The sequence below is a fragment of the Triturus cristatus genome, chromosome 1_2 (assembly GCF_964204655.1).
Source record: "Triturus cristatus chromosome 1_2, aTriCri1.1, whole genome shotgun sequence".
NCBI classification, from domain to species: Eukaryota; Metazoa; Chordata; class Amphibia; order Caudata; family Salamandridae; genus Triturus; species Triturus cristatus.
Genome location: NC_140580.1, coordinates 395,155,455 through 395,174,014, shown reverse-complemented (window position 1 = coordinate 395,174,014; position 18,560 = coordinate 395,155,455). Strand labels below are relative to the sequence as shown.

The window sequence follows — 18,560 nt, the reverse complement described above, 5'->3', positions numbered from 1 at the left end:
TCCCGCGCAGTGCTGAAAGATCTGAGCGCGGGCGGGGCCATGACGGAACGGTTCCGTCATAAGCACAGCCCAACCGGCGTGCATGACGGAACCGTTCCGTCATCGGCATCGAAGAGGCTAAATAGCAAAACAAATCAGATCGCTATCACCCAACTCTAATGACGAACACGTCTGTAGCGGTGGAATTGTTCCATTGGCCTAATTGCTTGAGGTGCAATATGGCCAGACGTCTTACGCTTGTGAAGGTGATTTCAAAAGGGAATGTTGGGTATGCCCGAGTGTAAATCAACAATTCATTTGCTCCTAATCAAACGCTATCTTTGATTCGTTAGCAAGAGTCAGGAGTATCAACAAAACTTCTTGTCATGTTTCTTCCATCTCTTCTTCAAGATGGGAAGTGACTGAATGATCTTTTTTCTGAATCCAGTGCGGTAGCGAAGAGTTTACAGGGTGGGTTTGACTGCCATAAATATGCTGGGGGTCACTGTGCTAAATGCAGCTCCTAATTTTCAGATGTCTTTCCAACTTTCTGGCTATGCTACCTTTCCAGAACCCTATATTTGACGCCTCTCCATTACAAAAGATTTAGACAAAATAAATAGATATAGTAACTACCTAGATGGAACAGGCACTACCTTCAACATGTGCGTTGATTAAATTTGAATCTGGTAAGGCAAAAAGCCTTTTATCATTCGGGGGACGATAGGTTGAGTAAAAATAATTATGTAAAACTAACACCTCTTATTTACAGCGTTTAGAAGCAAAAAAACAGTAACATGAAGCACACTACTTATTATAAATCTATCGAGCAAATTAATGATATGCGATGCCTTCAAGAGACCCACAAACGTCACTTTCAAGTCTTCATAGAACGTGGAATCCACCCTAGACTCCCACCACCCACCTATTGCCAATAGCCAATTATTTAAACCTGCATAGCCATGTTCTGAACACCAAAAGAGATGACCACGTGGGAGGCGGATTCAAGGCGTAAGGGACCAGAAACAGCGGCCATATCAAACGGTTTCATAAACCGCTGACAGCTCGAAAGCGGCATTCCTCCGGAATGTGCGCTCTATTTTCCTTTCACCTGGATATTGCTTTAGTTTAGTGCTTTAATTGCGATACTTCGTTACACCTCACCGGAGACGGCTTTTTAAAATTACACCACCACGCTATCCAAGACCCAAAATTGATTCCGTTTCCTATTATTGGATGTCAAGCACAATTAAACATTATCTCGAGATCTCAGTCCTGCGGCAGAGCCATTTTCAAATCTCGGCAAAACACTAAATCATTTCGTGTTTGGCTGTTGTGCTTAATCCGCCTGCCAGCGTGCGGTGACATCTTGGATGAGCCCTGACAGGCCTCCCCGGACGCGGAGGCTGACACGTGGCCCAGCAGTTTCTACTCCGCTGCACCCACTGTCTTGTTGTTCCTTTCACGGCTGGGAGGGGCGTGCTGGCTGGGTGACCGCACTCCTATAAGCGCAGTCTTTATTAAGGAGTAGCCAGCATTGCCACCTCACATATCAATGTGTCATAGGTATTTCCCTCCAGGCTTTTCATATCCGGGGCAGATTTACAATAACTGGCGCATCCCTGCATATCAGCAGGGATGCGCAATTATTGTGCGTCACGGCTCCGCCACCATGGATGCGCCGCCCATGGGGCAAAAAACGGACAGATGCGTGACGCATCTGTGCCGTAAAGGCAGCGTATTGCTGGAGTTGCGTCGCAAGCGCAACGCAGCTCCAGCAAGGCTCTGGGGTGCTCTATCTTCACAATGCTGCGTCAATGCTTACATCTGCTTCAAGCAGGCGCAGGGTTTTGACGCAGCATGGGCTCAAAAGTGACTGAGTGAAATCTTGTAGATTTCACTCAGCCACTTTTAGGAGGCGTTCCTGCGACGGAACGCCCCCCTGCACAGGAACGCCTACTTCTGGCGCAGGGCTTTACAACGTGACGCATCTCCCAGATGCGTCACGTTGTAAATACCCCGCAGCATGGCGCTGGTTTTGCGCCGCCAACGGCGGCGTAAAAGTGGCGCAAGGGGCTTGTTAATCTGCCCCCCGGTGTCGAAGTCCACGCAGTGCTTTATACCCAACACGCTGTAAAAGATGGCCGCCACAGCAATTCTATTTTTATGTTGCATACATGCACCGTTTTTACTGCTGTCTTAAAAGCGTGCCTACCTGCCATGACGGTCGTGAATGTGTTGTCTGAATGCATAGCGAGCTGATACATAAATCGAGGGGTCTGGGGTGTTGCTTACAGGCCCTGTATCTCAATAATTCATAGTGTCTGACTCACATTAGGCAACACGACGTGAGACAGGCAACATGCCTCAAGGTGGGCGGCCATCTTTTTTTTTCATTCACGTCGTAAACTAGCAACTGGAAAAAAATGTGCTGGAATGAAAGCAGTACGGCGTCTTGGGCCATTCATGTATTGAAGATTATGGAAAATAATTACTTGGCTCGGTTTTCTTATGAGGCTGCATAATGTTTCAGCATGGCGCTTCTTGCAAAGAGTGAACGAAGCTTGCTATATCCTTAGAGAACGCTCTCGAGACCGCATCCCTCGAGCCACCGGGATGCAGTGCCCTTGGAACGCACGTGCCAGCTGTTTGTGCGTGCACCTGTGCTTTGCTTAGACGTGAGTAAAATATGCAGCTGTTTTGAATTCAACACCTGTGAATAATATAAAAAGGCACAACTACACAACACAGAAATTCATGAATATGGAGAGAGGGAATCCGGATTGCACAGGCGGGATTTGTTCCAGTGTTGATACTGCACGTGGCGTTAGAGTGGAATAAAACAAAGCCATGCTTGGCGGTGCACTCCATCATTCTCTGACTTTTATGTTCCAAAGCCTGCCCTTTGCCAGCAAGCCAACGTTGGCCTGTGCACAGGAGGCCAAATCGCACATTTCTAGGCACACCATTGTTGAAAGAGTGCCCTGTGTCGATGGAAGTTGGCATTCCGTCGCTGCGGAATACTGGAGGCGATATCAAAGGGATCAGTCTAACAGATGCTACTAGGAAATACAGACGGCAGGAGCCAGAATGTCAGAGGTCCTCTGAATGCTCTACACTATGAAATAACATTCTACATCTTAATGTGTGTGCCAGAGAGAGATGTGTGCCATTTAAAGCAAGTATTCTTCATAGCGGGTCATTTAATGTTAGGAAGTCGGTAATAGGTATCAAGGGGGAGATTTATGTTCCCTGGCGCATCCCTGCAAATCAGCATGGATGCGCCAGGGAAGATGCGTCACAAAAGTTTACCCTTGCGCCACAATAGATGCGCCGCATTTACAATGCAGTGCATCGTGGCGCAAGGATAAACAGATGCGTGACGCATCTGATGGCGGAAGGTTGGCGCATTGCTGGAGTTGCGTCGCAAGCGCGACGCAGCTCCAGCAAGGCTCGGGGGTGCCCTATCGTTACAATGCTGCGTCAATCCTTACGCCTGCTTCAAGCAGGCGCAGGGTTTTGACGCAGCATGGCCAGAAAAGTGACTGAGTGAAATCTTGTAGATTTCACTCAGCCACTTTTCGGAGGCGTTTCTGCGCCGGAACGCCCCCCCCTGTGCAGGTACGCCCACATGTGGCGCAAGCTTTACAACGCGACGCATCTCCCTAGATGCGTCACGTTGTAAATGGGGCGCAACATGGCGCAGGGTTTACGCCGCCGCTGCGTCACAAAAGTGACGCAACGGCAGCGTAAAAGTGGCGCAAGTCCGTCATAAATCTGCCCCCAAGTATGTATGTGGAAAGACACGTCCACTGTGTAAGAAACAATGTAAGATTCCTCAAGTTAATTGGGGTCAGAAGGAAACGCAAGACCTATAGGACCATATATGTGCCTACGTGTGGAAACTGTACTGCACTTTACTGGAGCATAAGGCGTCTATTACCTTTGGTACTTAATTCGCCATGTGACACAAAGTATTTCTGGGTAAAAAGAAAGGCTATTGAATCGGGCTTTAATACTGGCACCGGTTTATGTGGAGTTATCCCAGCTTGGTAAGATATGTATCATTCGTGTGATATAATTAGGGCTCCCTGTTTTATGGCATTTGTTTTGGGCCATTACCGGCTGTATTTATCCATAATTATTTTTTGGCCATTTTATCTGTATTTATCCATATTTATTTTGTGTTTTTTTGTATATATGAAGTTGTAAAACTGTACATTTCCGTATCTATTTTGCTGATAGACGCGCACTCATACTATGATGTCTGTCGTTTTTTAGCTATTTAAGCAGCCAACTATTACATAACAGTACATCCACTGGTAAATACTTGCATTTTACCATAAATGTATGCTGACATATTCTGTTATTTAAAGAAATTTCATCCTGTTTTTTAATTTGCCATGCTGTCCATCTGCTCAGCTGCTGGCCTATAATTCAAGAAAAACTGCACGGAGAATCACTTAAAAGAAGCACAATTTTCTGTATTCATCCACATTTAAAAAATAAATGCAGGCAGAAAACACATTATTTTCTGTCTGTATTTATCTGTAAAAATCTGTAAAAACGGAAGACTGGGAGCCTTAGATATAATTGACCACATGACGACTTCAGATTGTTTATGTCTACCTGCCCTGGACTGGCATATCAGGCACTCTGGCACTGCAGACGGGCCAGCTTGAAATGGCCACATTGTGGGCTGTTTATGTTTTTTAATCCAGTGGGCCGAGACAGGACCACAAATAAAGGCCCACAAACTGGCCCTTTCAAGCCTGACTATGCAGGGCAGGGCCAGTGCCAATGTGTCTGGATTGACCAGTCCAACTATGATATTTAACAAAGCTTTCTAGATTTGACAAAGTACTCACATACTCTCTCAGGAATGCTTTTAGTGATATGAATGTGATTTGCCGCTAGTGATTGGCATGTTGGTTCGACTCGGAAATGCAGATGCGGGAAAAAGCCTTGTGCTTATTTTCCCAATCTGAGCCAAAGAGTGCTTTAGTTGCAAGTTTCCTGTCTCCTCACTAGTCTGCGTGGTTTATTAGCTTCTGTTTACATCTGCTTAAACAGCCATTGCTCAATGCCAGAATAAAGCTCATTGGAAAAAAAAGCTAAATCATTGTGTCAAATACACATTTTTGTGTTATTTTCATTTAATTTGGGCATTACTACCTATGTAATAGATATTAGGCTGTGATCTTGGAAAGCTTAGCACCTTAATCATGATATACTGTGGAATTAGCTCGTGCTGGCTCGCGAGCATTCGATACGCATCACTGCCACCACAATAGATGCCAACGTCCTAAACCATTTTTCTCCTGAAAGAAATTGGCTGCTTCAAAGCCTTGCTCTTTGGACTCTTTCATTTAAAAAAATCAATAGCTTTGGTGTCAGGCCAAACACGGCTTGCAAGGAAAAGCAACAATGGGGTTGAAGATAAAACAGGCAGGGCCAGCGGCAAGAGCAGCGCAGGCACGGCGGTCACTTACAGCAAGATAAATAGAAAAACCTGTGCATGATTATGAAGTAACTGTGAAAAATCATAAATTCTATTTGCCTTTAAAGGTTTTCAGCCTCAGCGAGTGGATCCTTAAAATCTGGACAGTACCGGCCCATTTAAAGAACTGAGTTTAGAGCAAGTGAGACTTTTACTCCCTCCAGCTTTGGTTACATTTGGAGAATATTTTGTTTGTGGAAGTCCCAGGGTACCCTAGGAATGTACCGGAGCCCCCTGTAGCACCTCCGGCGCAGGGTGGGCCCTCAACCCTACAGGGGGCCCCCCAACCCTTCAAGGCTGCCCTATTCAGCCCAAAGTCACTGAATATTTGCAGTGGCGGCTCGCAAAGGGCGTGCTGCGGGGCGGTGTGGCGAGGGGCGGTGAGGCGGGGCGAGGCGGGGCGGGGGAGGGGGAGGGGCAGGTGGTGGGCTAGTGGATTTCGACATACGGCGGAACAGAGTAAGGTAAATAAATAAATAAATAAATAAAAATTTACCTTGCGCGGCGATGCAGCGCGCCCAAGTTAAATTGTTTTCTTTATTTATTTACTTACCTTACTCCGTTCCGCCATATGTCGGAGTCCACTACCCCCCCACCCTGCCCCTCCCCCGCCTCACCGCCCCTCAGCACTCCCTCTGCGAGCCGCCACTGAATATTTGTGAGGTATGGAAGTCTTACGGGCCCCTCATCACATTCTGCAGGCACCCCCCATCATTTTGAGTTACGCCGCTGGGTATCCCATGAGTGCACCTGTGACAATCTCCGTTTCGCAAGAGTAGCTTTGGAATTTGTGGGGTGAGTTCCAAGTTCCTCACATGCAAATATTTTCTAATGGCTAAATGTTCCAGATGTAAATTTGCACACATGTTAATGGTATGGAAAGTTCAATTGCATTTTAAAACTTTATTTTCACCCAAGGGAAAATATTTTTCTCAGGTGAAAAGGCCCTTCCTGCAGCCCCACCATCTAATTTCTCATGTGGTTACACACATCACGGATGTTGAACCTCTATTTCCCTCACTACAGACTGAATTACATTTTAGTGTAATTAACAAGCACTAAAATTCCCTCCTCACCAGAGATAATTTCACTTTGCTTGGATGAAGTGAAAGATGACTCAACACACTCAACACACCAGGGTTCAGAGTGAAACATTCATATAACAAGCACATGAATGTAGCACGTGCACCCTCTCAACCGTCTGTATCATCAGGGGTATGTTGCTAAATTAAAGCAAATCACCTAGGTCAAAAATTAGCATCCTGCTTCAAAAGACTGTTCCTGCCAACAGCAGTAATGCACATTTCCTCCAGCACTACATGCCACGCTATAGGGAAAACATGTTTCACGCTTCAGCAAGCATGAGAAATCAAAATAAAGCAATGCAATAATAAAAACTATGAGTAACAGATTTGAACATCTTCATTTTGCTAACCCCAACGCTTAGTAGCATAATTAGGCCAACCTCAAAACGTAAGCCTGGACTGCTGCTTAGAATTCGCAAGCAATAAGTTTTCAAAACAAAATATATCACAAAAAGAAATATATTTTTCCATTGTATTTGTGGTCAGAAGAACCCCTGTGAAATGAATTAATGTGGCATAGGAATTGACCCTCTCCATGGAGTGCACGAAACTCATGCCAACATCAGCGGCTGGCAACTATGGAGCGTGGTAGGGCGGGCAAATGGGTGGTGGGCACTGCACACCCACATTCAGCTCGAACCTCATAACTGTACTTCATGTGGGATGCACAAAGTTTCCCAAAGTGGGTTCTCCCCAAAAGTCTGCAGTGTACCTCATGTTCACAAGCGGCGGTTCAAGGGTATAAAGTCTTCGACAAGGTCTCAGGCCCTCCTCAGCACTATGCTGTCGTAATCCTTAATGATCTATTTCAACAGCAATACGTCACATAGTAATTGTGTGAAATAGTTCAATGGTATTTCAACAATAACATGCCTTTATATTGGTCTGGGTGCATGCATGTAAGGAGACTATATACAAAAATAAACAAAAAGAAATAGTCACTTATCTTTATGCTGCACGACACTTCCTCCTCGCTTTGTTCTGGTGTACTGCTCTGTCTCCTCCAGTCTCCAGCGTGGGCTTCAGTCAACTCCCCTAACCAATCCTGGTGTGGCTCTCATGCTGGTATCCAACATGAGAGAAGCACCAGGAATGGAGGGAGCAACCTCTCTCAGTGCTCTCAAGGGAACTGGGGGCCTGTGCTTTCTCTAACCCAGCTGGTTCAGAGAGGTGTAAAATGCGCATATCTGGCTGGCCATTGCAAGACAGCCGGCCAAAGTGACATTCACACTTTAAACTTAAGTGCACAGCTCACCACTCCTCTCTGCTGCTGCCACTCAGCAGCAATGGCCCCATCGATCCTGACATTCGGTTGGGGATGAGTTGGTGAGAATAAAATGGTAATAAATTAACTTTATTACCATTTTATTTGTCATCTCCGGAGCTTTTCTGGGGACATTTTTGTCAGCGGGCCGATGCTCCTCCGCCGTCATAGAGGAGCCCCTCCCGAATGCCAAGCAGTTTGAAAGTTTGTCCTTGTTGGAATTCTCCGGACTGATAATCTGTCAAAATTGTCAAAGGAACAGAATTCAACTTCTGTTATGAAAAGGTTTGCAAGATGAGCCAAGTCCACATTCAGAATACCTAAGGAAAGAAGGAGCCAGAAAGAAAACAAATTAAATTGTCTTGGACAATTTAGAGAACGTCTTTGTAACTCAGAGGGGACTAAAACAAAAATGTGTATTGCCTCCGAAAACTGTCCATACATTGTACCTAGATGTAAGAAGCACCCCAGTTGTTTCTGTTCGAAAGTAAACGTGAGATTAATGTTTGGCCACAGTCACAACTTGCACCATAAGTCTGTATGTGAGAGGGTAGGGGATATGTTGTACATTTGATGATACTGAACTGGCTCTTCTCAAGGACTGTGCCTGAGAGAGGACCTCTGTATAATTTCCAAAATTCAAAAGACAAGCTTAAAATCTCAGCAATCCTGAATCTTCTTACTGCAAATTGGCAAGCTTTCCATGGTCCCAGCCAAGCTTGGGTTTGGCAGACATCTGCACTGGTGTCATGCAGGGCTATAGTTCTTATAAATAACTTCATGTTGTCTTGGAGCTTTCATTGCTGTACTGATGTTTTCTCAACTGTGCACAGCTCTCTCAATAAACACCTCTTGAGTGTAGTGGGGCCCAGTTGCAGAACTTGGAGCAAAGGAAACAAATGTACCTGGTTCAGGACTTTGGCGATTGATCTGACCTCGTTTAACCTCAAACTCCCTCAAAGCCCTTTCAGGAAGCCTGCTGAGTATGTGTGGCATCTTGCTTCAGCTAACACTTTGCAGATTTTGAAAAGCACTTACTGGTGAGAAACAGGGTGTGTTGGTGCAAGTTCATCAGGCGCGTGAGGCATCTGTCTATAGTGGTGCCACACCACTGTTAGCCTTTGTTTCATATTGAATCTGACCTCCACACGGAGTATCACTATTTAACTAGACTAAATTCCTTTGCGCTGTTCTAATTTTGTTTAATTTTAATGAAAAATTCCTGAAATTACACTGTTTGTGCACAGCAGCAATTCTACATGTCATCAGTGATTTAAAACTTGAAAGCAGCATGCTTTGAGTATGAAATGCCCAGAAACACATAGGGGAATCCCTGACATAATCTTTACATTACATGGGAAGCCGCCATCAAAATAAATGACCATCCTCAAATAAGCCATGCGGTGTCCAAACTCACCTTGGGACTGCATCTGCTAAGCAAATTAGAGTGAGTACTGGTACCTTGCCAGCTAGAAGCTGTCATGACTCGTTTTGTGATCATGTATCTCTCTGTGATAAAATGTGTGGAATTAATGTGACGTCACATTTATTTGCTACGGTTCAAATATCAGTTCAATGTGGAGCTCTTCGACAAAGAGTAGGAGACGCATTGAGAACTGCATAATAAAATTATGCCATTGTGAAATTTCTGTTATGTAACTGTGATCTTATGCAATTTGGGTCATTTTGCATTAAGCTCGCTTCACACATTTCTCCATGTCACGTAATTTACGTGCCACAAGCGACAGAAATTTGGCGCGAGCGCACAACATTAACACAAACGACCGGAGCACGACGAGTGCCTATTGCTTGTGACACTTGTGGTTTTCATTCTGTTTTATTGAAGCGAAATGCATCCTTTTGCATAAAATGTACGCAATGGTGTATGTTTCACTAAAATATAATGCCAAATGCTGATTTTGTATTTCACCTAGCTGCGCATAATTGTATGTGATTTTTCCTGGAATATCAACGTAATTATGCAAAAGTAAATTGTGTGCATTACACACACGTCTATATCGCACCACTTACAGATATGTTTGCATTCCACTGTTCCTCACAAATTCCTATCCTTTCTTGAGAATGTAGCGCACAGCAGTTTCTTCAAACACCTGCATGGCCTGTTTTCATGAGGCACAGGACGAAAGGCGACAGCTGCATAGCTCGCACGTACCTGACCAGCAAAGCTGATAAATGACAACGTACGTCTGTGTCTAAATATCAATAAAGGCCTGTTTAGGTGGTAACCATCGCTATGGCAACAAGCAATCAGGCACAGCTGGGTACTCAAGTAAAGCAAGATTAAGGAGCCCTCCAGCATTCTAGTCCTCCGGCAATCTAGCCACAGCAGGTCGGCATGAACCCTGGAATGCTGGTGCATTTAATTGAATGGCCTTTGGTGGTTGTCTGGCAGGTTCACTTGTAGCCCAGGTTATTCTGAAGTATCATTCTTTGAAAAAGGGAAGTGAGCTGCCACTTTCTTTACCTATGTAGAAGCAATATATATTTTTTTCATGACATATTGGGCTGTAAAGGATGCCTTTGTGTCTGACTACAAGACAATGCTGCCCAAATGCCAAAATAAAGCTGTACTTAAGAGTTGGGAAATCAAAGTTAAAACTGGATCTGCTAAATATTTTTACTCCTATTGACTCTTAACAATTATTATAAATAATTAACATAGCCCACATCCTCAACAAAGTTGTCTCCTGGCACTTACTTGTGACTTGTGTTAGTGTCACACAGCTCAGTAGTTCTGAATTTATTGAACCTGGAAGAAACAAGCATTTGCAGTGAAATAGGTCTTGCATTTATGAAACTCTTGTAAATACGAAACCTATTACATTGCAAATGCTTGTTTGTAAAAGTGCCCATGCGGCGCTTTCACTTTAATGTCGGCAGCACCCTTTTCCTTAGACGAGCATTGTCTAAAGAAAGAGTCATAGCCGCCATTAAAGTGAAAGAGTGGTTTGGGGCACTATTACAAAAAAAAACATTAATTTGTCAACTTGACAAATAAATGCTTTTTTTTGTAAAAGCACCCCATGCCGCGGTTACACTTTAATGGCAACCGTGCCCTTTTCCTTAGATGCGGCTCGTCTAAGGAAAGGGGCACGGCCGCAATTAAAGTGAAAGTGTGGCATGGGGCAGTTATAAAACTAAAAGTTAACAAACAGTTAAAAAAAATTACAAAGCGCCCACTTTTGGCACTGCAAATAAACCAAAGGCACGGCTGCCACTGCATGAGCGTGGCGTACCGTTCTATGAAAAAAAGCAATGGGGGAGAAAACCATTTAAGCAAATAGTGCTCGGATGCTGTAATTAAAGCCTAATGAGTAACAACGCATGTAACAGGGGGTGTCCTCATGGGAGGTTGCAAAATGAGTCAAGGCAGTACTAAGGAGGGACTACTAAGCCTATTGACCAATGAAAAGTCAGTTTTGAAAGTACAATGACTCAAGCCAATGAAAAATATGGGCGGAAAGTGGGCAGAGCTTTAAGTCTATACCTGAATACAGCATGTCTCGCAGGGCAGCGCATGCGCTGCCCAGGCTCGACCTAAAAAGGCAAAAGCATCTTAGCCTAGCAGGAAGGCCTTTGCCAGGAATGCTCAGCCCACCGAGCAGCCTAGCTAACTGCACCTTACCAGTGTATTCATTTAACGAACACAAATGCCTTTCTACTACTAAGCTGATGTATAGTGTTGACGTTTATAAAGATCTGTTACATACATTCATATGTGTAAGACTGAATTCTTTCAGATGCAATAGATAAGCTACTTCATCAAAAATAATGCACATTGTACTTCTTCTTGTGACTTCAGAAATAGGAACAATGCTAGAAATGTGTACCTGGAGAATAAAGAGGTGGTGCAGGCTGACTTCTTGCAGGTTCAAAAAGAATTGATGAGTCACTGGATGTTATAGATGGCATTGAAATTCTATAGCGGTGCTGAAATTCTGCTGAGATAAGTAGACTAGAGTCTCAGAAGTGGAAGAAGCTTCATCTGTGATAGGATGAAGGTGCAGGTGACAGAGGATCATATGACATCTGTTTATCATGAACCTTGTGTTGTTGTGGTGGTGTTTAGACAGCATGCTATGAATGCTTTGCTTATTCGCAAAGAGAGAGCGAATGTTTGTGAAACTCTTGGAGAGCGCAAGTGTGCAGATCTGAAACTTGGGTGGCTCTGCGTAGTTTTGATTGTGAGGTAACATTTTGTATTTCTGATCAGGGCCAGACTGGATACCAAAACCTGTCCTTGAAAAATGTTCAAACCAGTCTCATCAGTAGGCTAGGAGTAGAATGAGGCGAATGGGGCATGGTTATGTCAGACCAGCCCATGAAAGAAGGCCCTAACCTGCATTCTACTCAGAATATGCCAGGGCGGTGGAATTGCCAGTCCTGCCCGGTCATTACAGTCATTGAAACATAAAGCTCAAATGATTAGCATCTGATTTCACACAAAAAGTTTCATGTGTGAGCAAAAATGACAGATCGTGATTCATCCAATCCAAATATTTGATCACATGCTCAGTCTCAAGTTTGGTTTACTCCGTGCTTAATTTGAGCCAGTGGTTTCCGGTACTCGACACCAGCACTTAATTGTGAACACCACTCTTGGGACAGTCTGACACAGGGTGGCACTGCTCAACTAATTTAGAGATGAGCAGAACAACTGTTGTTTATGAATACATTACACATAAAAACATTACTATTATCTGCCTCCTAAGCCATTCCTTTAGCTTTGGGGACCTGGAATAATCTGAACTGTCACACTTGCAGGCAATAGAGACGGTTAGTAGGTGTTTTGACAGTGATGACAGAGGCGATGGGTGGTGCAAGCTGCAGTGGCCTCCTGGTCAGGGCCCTGGCACTTATTATTTTACAAATTAAGCACTGAGTTACTATCTCTCCAGCTGGAGTGTGCTACCATCTGCAATGTGCCATAGAATGTACGCATAATCACAGACCCTCAGAGAAGCAGCCTCCATATTTTTATTGAGTTCTGCGTAAACACAGCTAAGTGGCTGTCACCACTGCCAATATCTTGCATCAGGAGATAAAATGCAAAACATGAAGTGGTGCAAATGGTGGTGGCTGTTTATCACAGAAGGGGTTAATTTAAGGTTAAACTGGTTTGTTGGTTTGAATTACCTAAACACTGGTTTTTAACCTGTGGTCCACGGATACTCAGGGCGTCTAATAACTATATAACGTCAGTTCTTGCCATGAGGATAATAGTTTCCTGAACAATATTACTTACTTAAAGTCTACCCTAGTGCCCCCCAATATATTTGAGGTCAGGCACTTACAGACCCCAAGCACCTACAACATTTGTATTGGGATGAGGATATTCTAATACACTTTTAAAGCAGAGCTGGAATATTTGCATGAGCAGAGGCTCACTTCCTAGTTAGCAGCTTGTACTCTGGCATGATCACCTGATCTTCTAGCTTTTATGAAATTTCTGTCTATTTCACCTTTTAGCACAAGGCCCTACAGAGTCTCCAAATGACCCTTGTCCAGCCAATGTGCTGGCATCTATAGCAGAGGTAATTACCCCTGCGTTAAACCGGATCCTAAATGCCTCCTTGGAGTTGGCAACTGTTCCTGACAGGTGGAAGAAGGTCAAAACTCTCCCCCTGTTAAAAAAACCTCGGTTAGACCCTGAATCAGCAGCCAACTATAGGCCAATATCTCTGCTTCCTGCCTTCTCTAAAGTCCTTCAAAAATATGTCAACAGTGTTGTCACATCATATGCTGAAACTAATCAAATCTTCCATCAGAGCCAGTCCGGTTTCAGGTCAAACTTTAGCACGGAAACCGCGCTTCTAGAAGTCTCAGAGACCATCAAGGAGACTCTAGATAAAGGTAGGAAGGCCGTGCTGATATTACTGGACCTATCCGCGGCTTTCGTTACCGTGCCCCATGATCAGCTCCTCCTGAGACTTCAAGAGTGCGGCTGCGGGGGCATGGTACTTCAGTGGTTCTCCTCCTTTTTGAAAGACCGCCAACAAATGGTCCCGGCTCCGCCCTTTGCAACATCCATTCCCGTTCTAAAGGTGGAGGTCCCGACGGGCTTGATTTTGAGCCCCACCCTCTTTAATCTTTATATGACCCCCCCTGGCTTATCTAGCAGAAGCCCATGGAGCCAAGAGAGTATCGTACGCTGACGATACACAACTTCTTTTTACCTGCGATAAGGAGGAAGTCTTTAGAGGAGAAGTGATCAACACCTGCCTCACTGAGGTATTTTCTTGGCTCCAATCACATCAATTGAAATGTAACTCTGAGAAATCAGAGATTATGTTTTTTGGCTTCCCTGTTGAAAATATCTGGCATAATTGGTGGCCCCAAGATATGTCTCCCCCCACCTCCTCACTGAAAGCGGTAAAAACTTAGGTGTCAGGCTTGAGGATAATCTATCTCTGAACTCCCAAATTCAATCTGTAGTGGGTGCCTGCTTTGGAGTACTTAAGATGCTCAAGCAGTTCCATCCTCTGTTGTCAGTAGCACACAGGGAAATTGTGGTCCAGGCGCTAGTTACTTCTAGGCTGGACTACCTCAATGTTCTGTACTTGGGTATCCCTGAATACCTGCTAAATCGACTACAGGTAGTACAGAACGCAGCAGCTAGGGCGATACTCATGCTCGGCCCCAGGACTCGGATGTCCTCCCACCTGAATGCTATGCACTAGCTCCCGATCTGCCAGAGGATAACTTTTAAAGCAATAGTCTCCCTCTGACACTTAGACTGATACAGGACCTTCTGTCCTTTAGGAAGTCATTGAAAACATGGTTATTTCAGCAATAGTATTTTCATCTCAGCGAGCATAGTACCTGTTCGTCATCCATGACCAGGATGTTTTAGCGCTGGGACACACAATCGAGTAGCCGTGCGCTCTATAAATCCCGAATAACATAACATAACTTTGTGCACACCAAGCTCAATGCCTGACATGTGTCTGTCTGAGCCAATGTCAATCAAGTTATTTCTTCTGTCCCACTGCATCTGAAGAGAGCTCTTATTTTCAAACATTCAGTTGCTTAGGAAAGTAGATGTGCTGAATTCATACGTGGTGCTCTTGTTTGTTTATTTTGTGTGTATCATTGTTGAGATTCAAATTGCAGAATTTAATTGGTGGTCCCTGGCTTCCAATCAGGGCCAGACAGGGAACCGAAACCGGCCATGGCAAACTGCTGGTCCGGCCCCTGAGGAGGGGTGAGCCGACCATGTTTGCTAGGGCCGGTTTTGGCCATTTTTGTTACAGGGGGGCGATATTGCCGGCCGGTAACAAAAAGGGCCACACAAGGGCCCGAAACCGGCCCCCACCATGGCGGTCCACCAGAAAAAAGCCTGGTGCCAGCTACAGCAAGTCCGGCCCTGCTTCCAATTGTGATCAGTGGGAACAGCAGACGAACTGCTGACCTAAACAAAGATCGTATGTTTTTCCACAAGGAAATTGGAGCACCGTCTTCTCACTCCCCTGCGGGTGGTCTATAAATTGCAGTCTTTACGCGAGTATTGAACAGTTGGTCAGCAGGATTTCCCACAGTCTTCAGCACCCAAACCCAAGGAAGAATTACACTATCCCCTTGTCCCCACCTCCCTCATAGTCTGTTTGGCTTCTGCCAACCAGAGAGGGAAGCTCAGAGCAGGAAGAACTGCAGTGCTCTGAGTGGCCAACGAAAAAACAAACAAGGACAATAATCCAGCCAGATTGTAACGACTGAAATCTACATAATTTGTAACAAGCTGCATTCTAATAATATTTAATACTAACACACAGCTACCATTTTCCAATACTCTAAACAGCGAATGCCTAGGCTACTCCAGTCACACAAGGCGCTTGCAACCAGCTAACATGACAAGAAGCAAAGCAACACAGTGAAGACGATGGAAACATCCAAGGATAACAATTACACACACAAATTATAGTTATCAGTTGCAGATGTTTAGAGACACAGCAGGGAACCACCAAGTAAAACATTAGATCCAAATGCACACATTGAAGTTTTGCAACCATCAGCCATGCATCTGGTTGGCAATATACAATTTATGCAGAGAGCATCCTTTGTGCTCCCACCACAGCCGCTTACATTGTTTTTAAGAGCACTGCATGATGGGGACAGTTCTTTTAGGATTCACGCACATATCCGCAAAGGCAGCTCATTAAAAACCTCTCGTTTGCCAGGGTGTTGATTTGTTTTGTAGGATTGTTACAGGCCCTGGCTAAAATATTCATTTATTCAGTAGGCGGCAAGCACCACCATATGTGCGCCTTTCAGAGGGGTTGTTTTATTCTGCTAATGCTGCTGTCTGGTCAGGGCATTTTTGTGAAGTTGTAAATTATCTGGACCAATTTAATATTCTGCTGCTGTCCTGTCTCTCCCTTACGCTGGAAGGAGAAAGATAGACGTCTAAAGTTTTCCCCTGTAAGATGCAAACCTGTAATTACTTCTTGACACTTTCATAAACTCCTGACCTGCTGTACTTGACATAAAATATGCAAAAGGCATAATTTTTAATCCTACTTTTTCCATAGTCTAAATCAATTGGGGCCACATTTTTGGCGATAAACACTCTACAAACAGAATACGGCATTAATTCATTTAAATATAAGGGTATTTATATTACTGAGTGGGTGCATCCATTTAATTGGATACCGCAAATATTTAAATTGGTGGAAATTTAGAGCATGCTTGCACAGACAACAATGAAAACAATTACCAAAGGCTAGGACTTACTACTCCCTCCAAACACTTGTATTATCGGATTTTTAGCACCGATGCTGCAAAGAAAATTTTGAATTTGGTATCCTGAAAAAGTTACAATTGTTACAGAAGAGAAATACACAACTATTTTTTCCAGCATGGAAACACACGTGTCCATGTAAAATGCACTATGTGGGCACAAGCTTGTGCCCAGACCGTGCAAAGTGGACATTTTCTCTCTGTGTGCCAGCTGGCTAATTATCAATGACGGAAAAATATCTACCAGTGTGCTTATGCCATATTACAGACATAAGCATCTAGGAAAGGACTCTATCAATTAATATATGAACTTTGCACCATCCTGTATATGGTAATGCCCTACCAAGACCGCCATTTGGCTACAGAGGGGCCCAGTGACACACCAGAGGGTGGGCACTCTTCATAATACTGCCCAAGAAGTACATGAAAGAGCTGGTTTCTGTTTTGTAGCTGCAGAAAGTGCACACATATAATTATCTTCATAATATATGATTCATGACTGGTCAGGAAAATGTGAGAAATCTGCTCCACTTGCATTGGGTGTGAGGGTTTTGTTGACATGGACTAGCCACATGAGATATATTGCTCCACCTATGATGAACACATGATTTCAGATACTTGTGCATGAACAGACTGTAAGATTGCCTTATAAATAATCTCAAAACAACACTAGCTGGTGGGCAGCTATGTTGGTGATGCCTTGCTGCCCATATGGAAACAGATCATGGGCTAAGTAAGGAATGTTTTCTACTAAGTATTGAGAATTTGTTTTCAGCTGAAATGAAATCCTTCTCAGTACTTGTTATTCACTGGTTCCACACCATAGACGCAATATTTGACCACGTGCATACTGGTGGTTGGAAGAAGATGTTGAGAGCACCTTACTTAAGAGCCGCAGGTGCGCTGACTCGTAGTTTGTAAGTCGGTGCATGACACTTTCATCACTCTGCACACTGCCTAGATGCACAGCAGCTGAGACTTAGTTTAAAACTGCTTTTACAACTTTAATTAAATTATCTTGATTGGTTGGGTTTGTTTCATGTTTCTTGGCACAGTCAGGATCAGTAGACTCTCTGGTCCGCTTTGTTTCACTGAGTGAGCACTCTAGTTAGCGGACATTTTTTAACTCCCTGGTTCCATAGGAGAGGCATCATATTTGACAGTGCGCACTTTTGTGCACGGAAGAAGAAGTTTAAAGAACCCTACTTATGGATGCCAGGTGCGTGGTGCACCACTGGTGCGCCAAAGGCATGCCAAAGGCAAGTCGGACTGCACCCATCCGCGTCCAGTGCCAGTCATGTAGATCCTGTCTCCTGAGGCGAAAAGCCGGGAGTTGCTACATTTGATATTTTAAAATTGGTGTCTTATACTGTGTTTTTTAAACCTTGTACTGTGTGCTTTTAAACCTTGTACTCTGTGTTTAATTAACTCGCACTCTGGCACTTTAAGGTGACGTGCAGCGGACCTAGCGCTGTCACGTGACACCCTCGACCGGCTCCATTCGCCGCTGGCCACGCCCACTTTTGGCCACGCCCCCTTCCCGCCCTACTTGTAGCGCTGAACATCGAGCGCTCATTTAGATCCTGTCTCCTGAGGCGAAAAGCCGGGAGTTGCTACATTTGATATTTTAAAATTGGTGTCTTATACTGTGTTTTTTAAACCTTGTACTGTGTGCTTTTAAACCTTGTACTCTGTGTTTAATTAACTCGCACTCTGGCACTTTAAGGTGACGTGTAGCGGACCTAGCGCTGTCACGTGACACCCTCGACCGGCTCCATTCGCCGCTGGCCACGCCCACTTTTGGCCACGCCCACTTCCCGCCCTAAACGGCCCACTATTTAAATGTGCATTTCCAGAACGCGCAGCGGACGTGCGCAGCGGGCGCGCCGTTTGCGCGCCGAAGGCGCGCCTAAGGCAAGCCCGTCTGCGCCCGTCCGCGACCAGATCGCGGCCGGGGCCAGACATGCTGCCGGTA

At 44.6% G+C, this 18,560-nt stretch overlaps 1 protein-coding gene across 2 annotated transcripts in view; it reads left to right on the top strand.

The window, feature by feature from the left end:
* The window catches only part of PRKG1 (protein kinase cGMP-dependent 1), a 1,992,201-nt gene that overhangs the window by 1,156,490 nt on the left and 817,151 nt on the right, over positions 1-18,560 (top strand). The window lies entirely within an intron of this gene.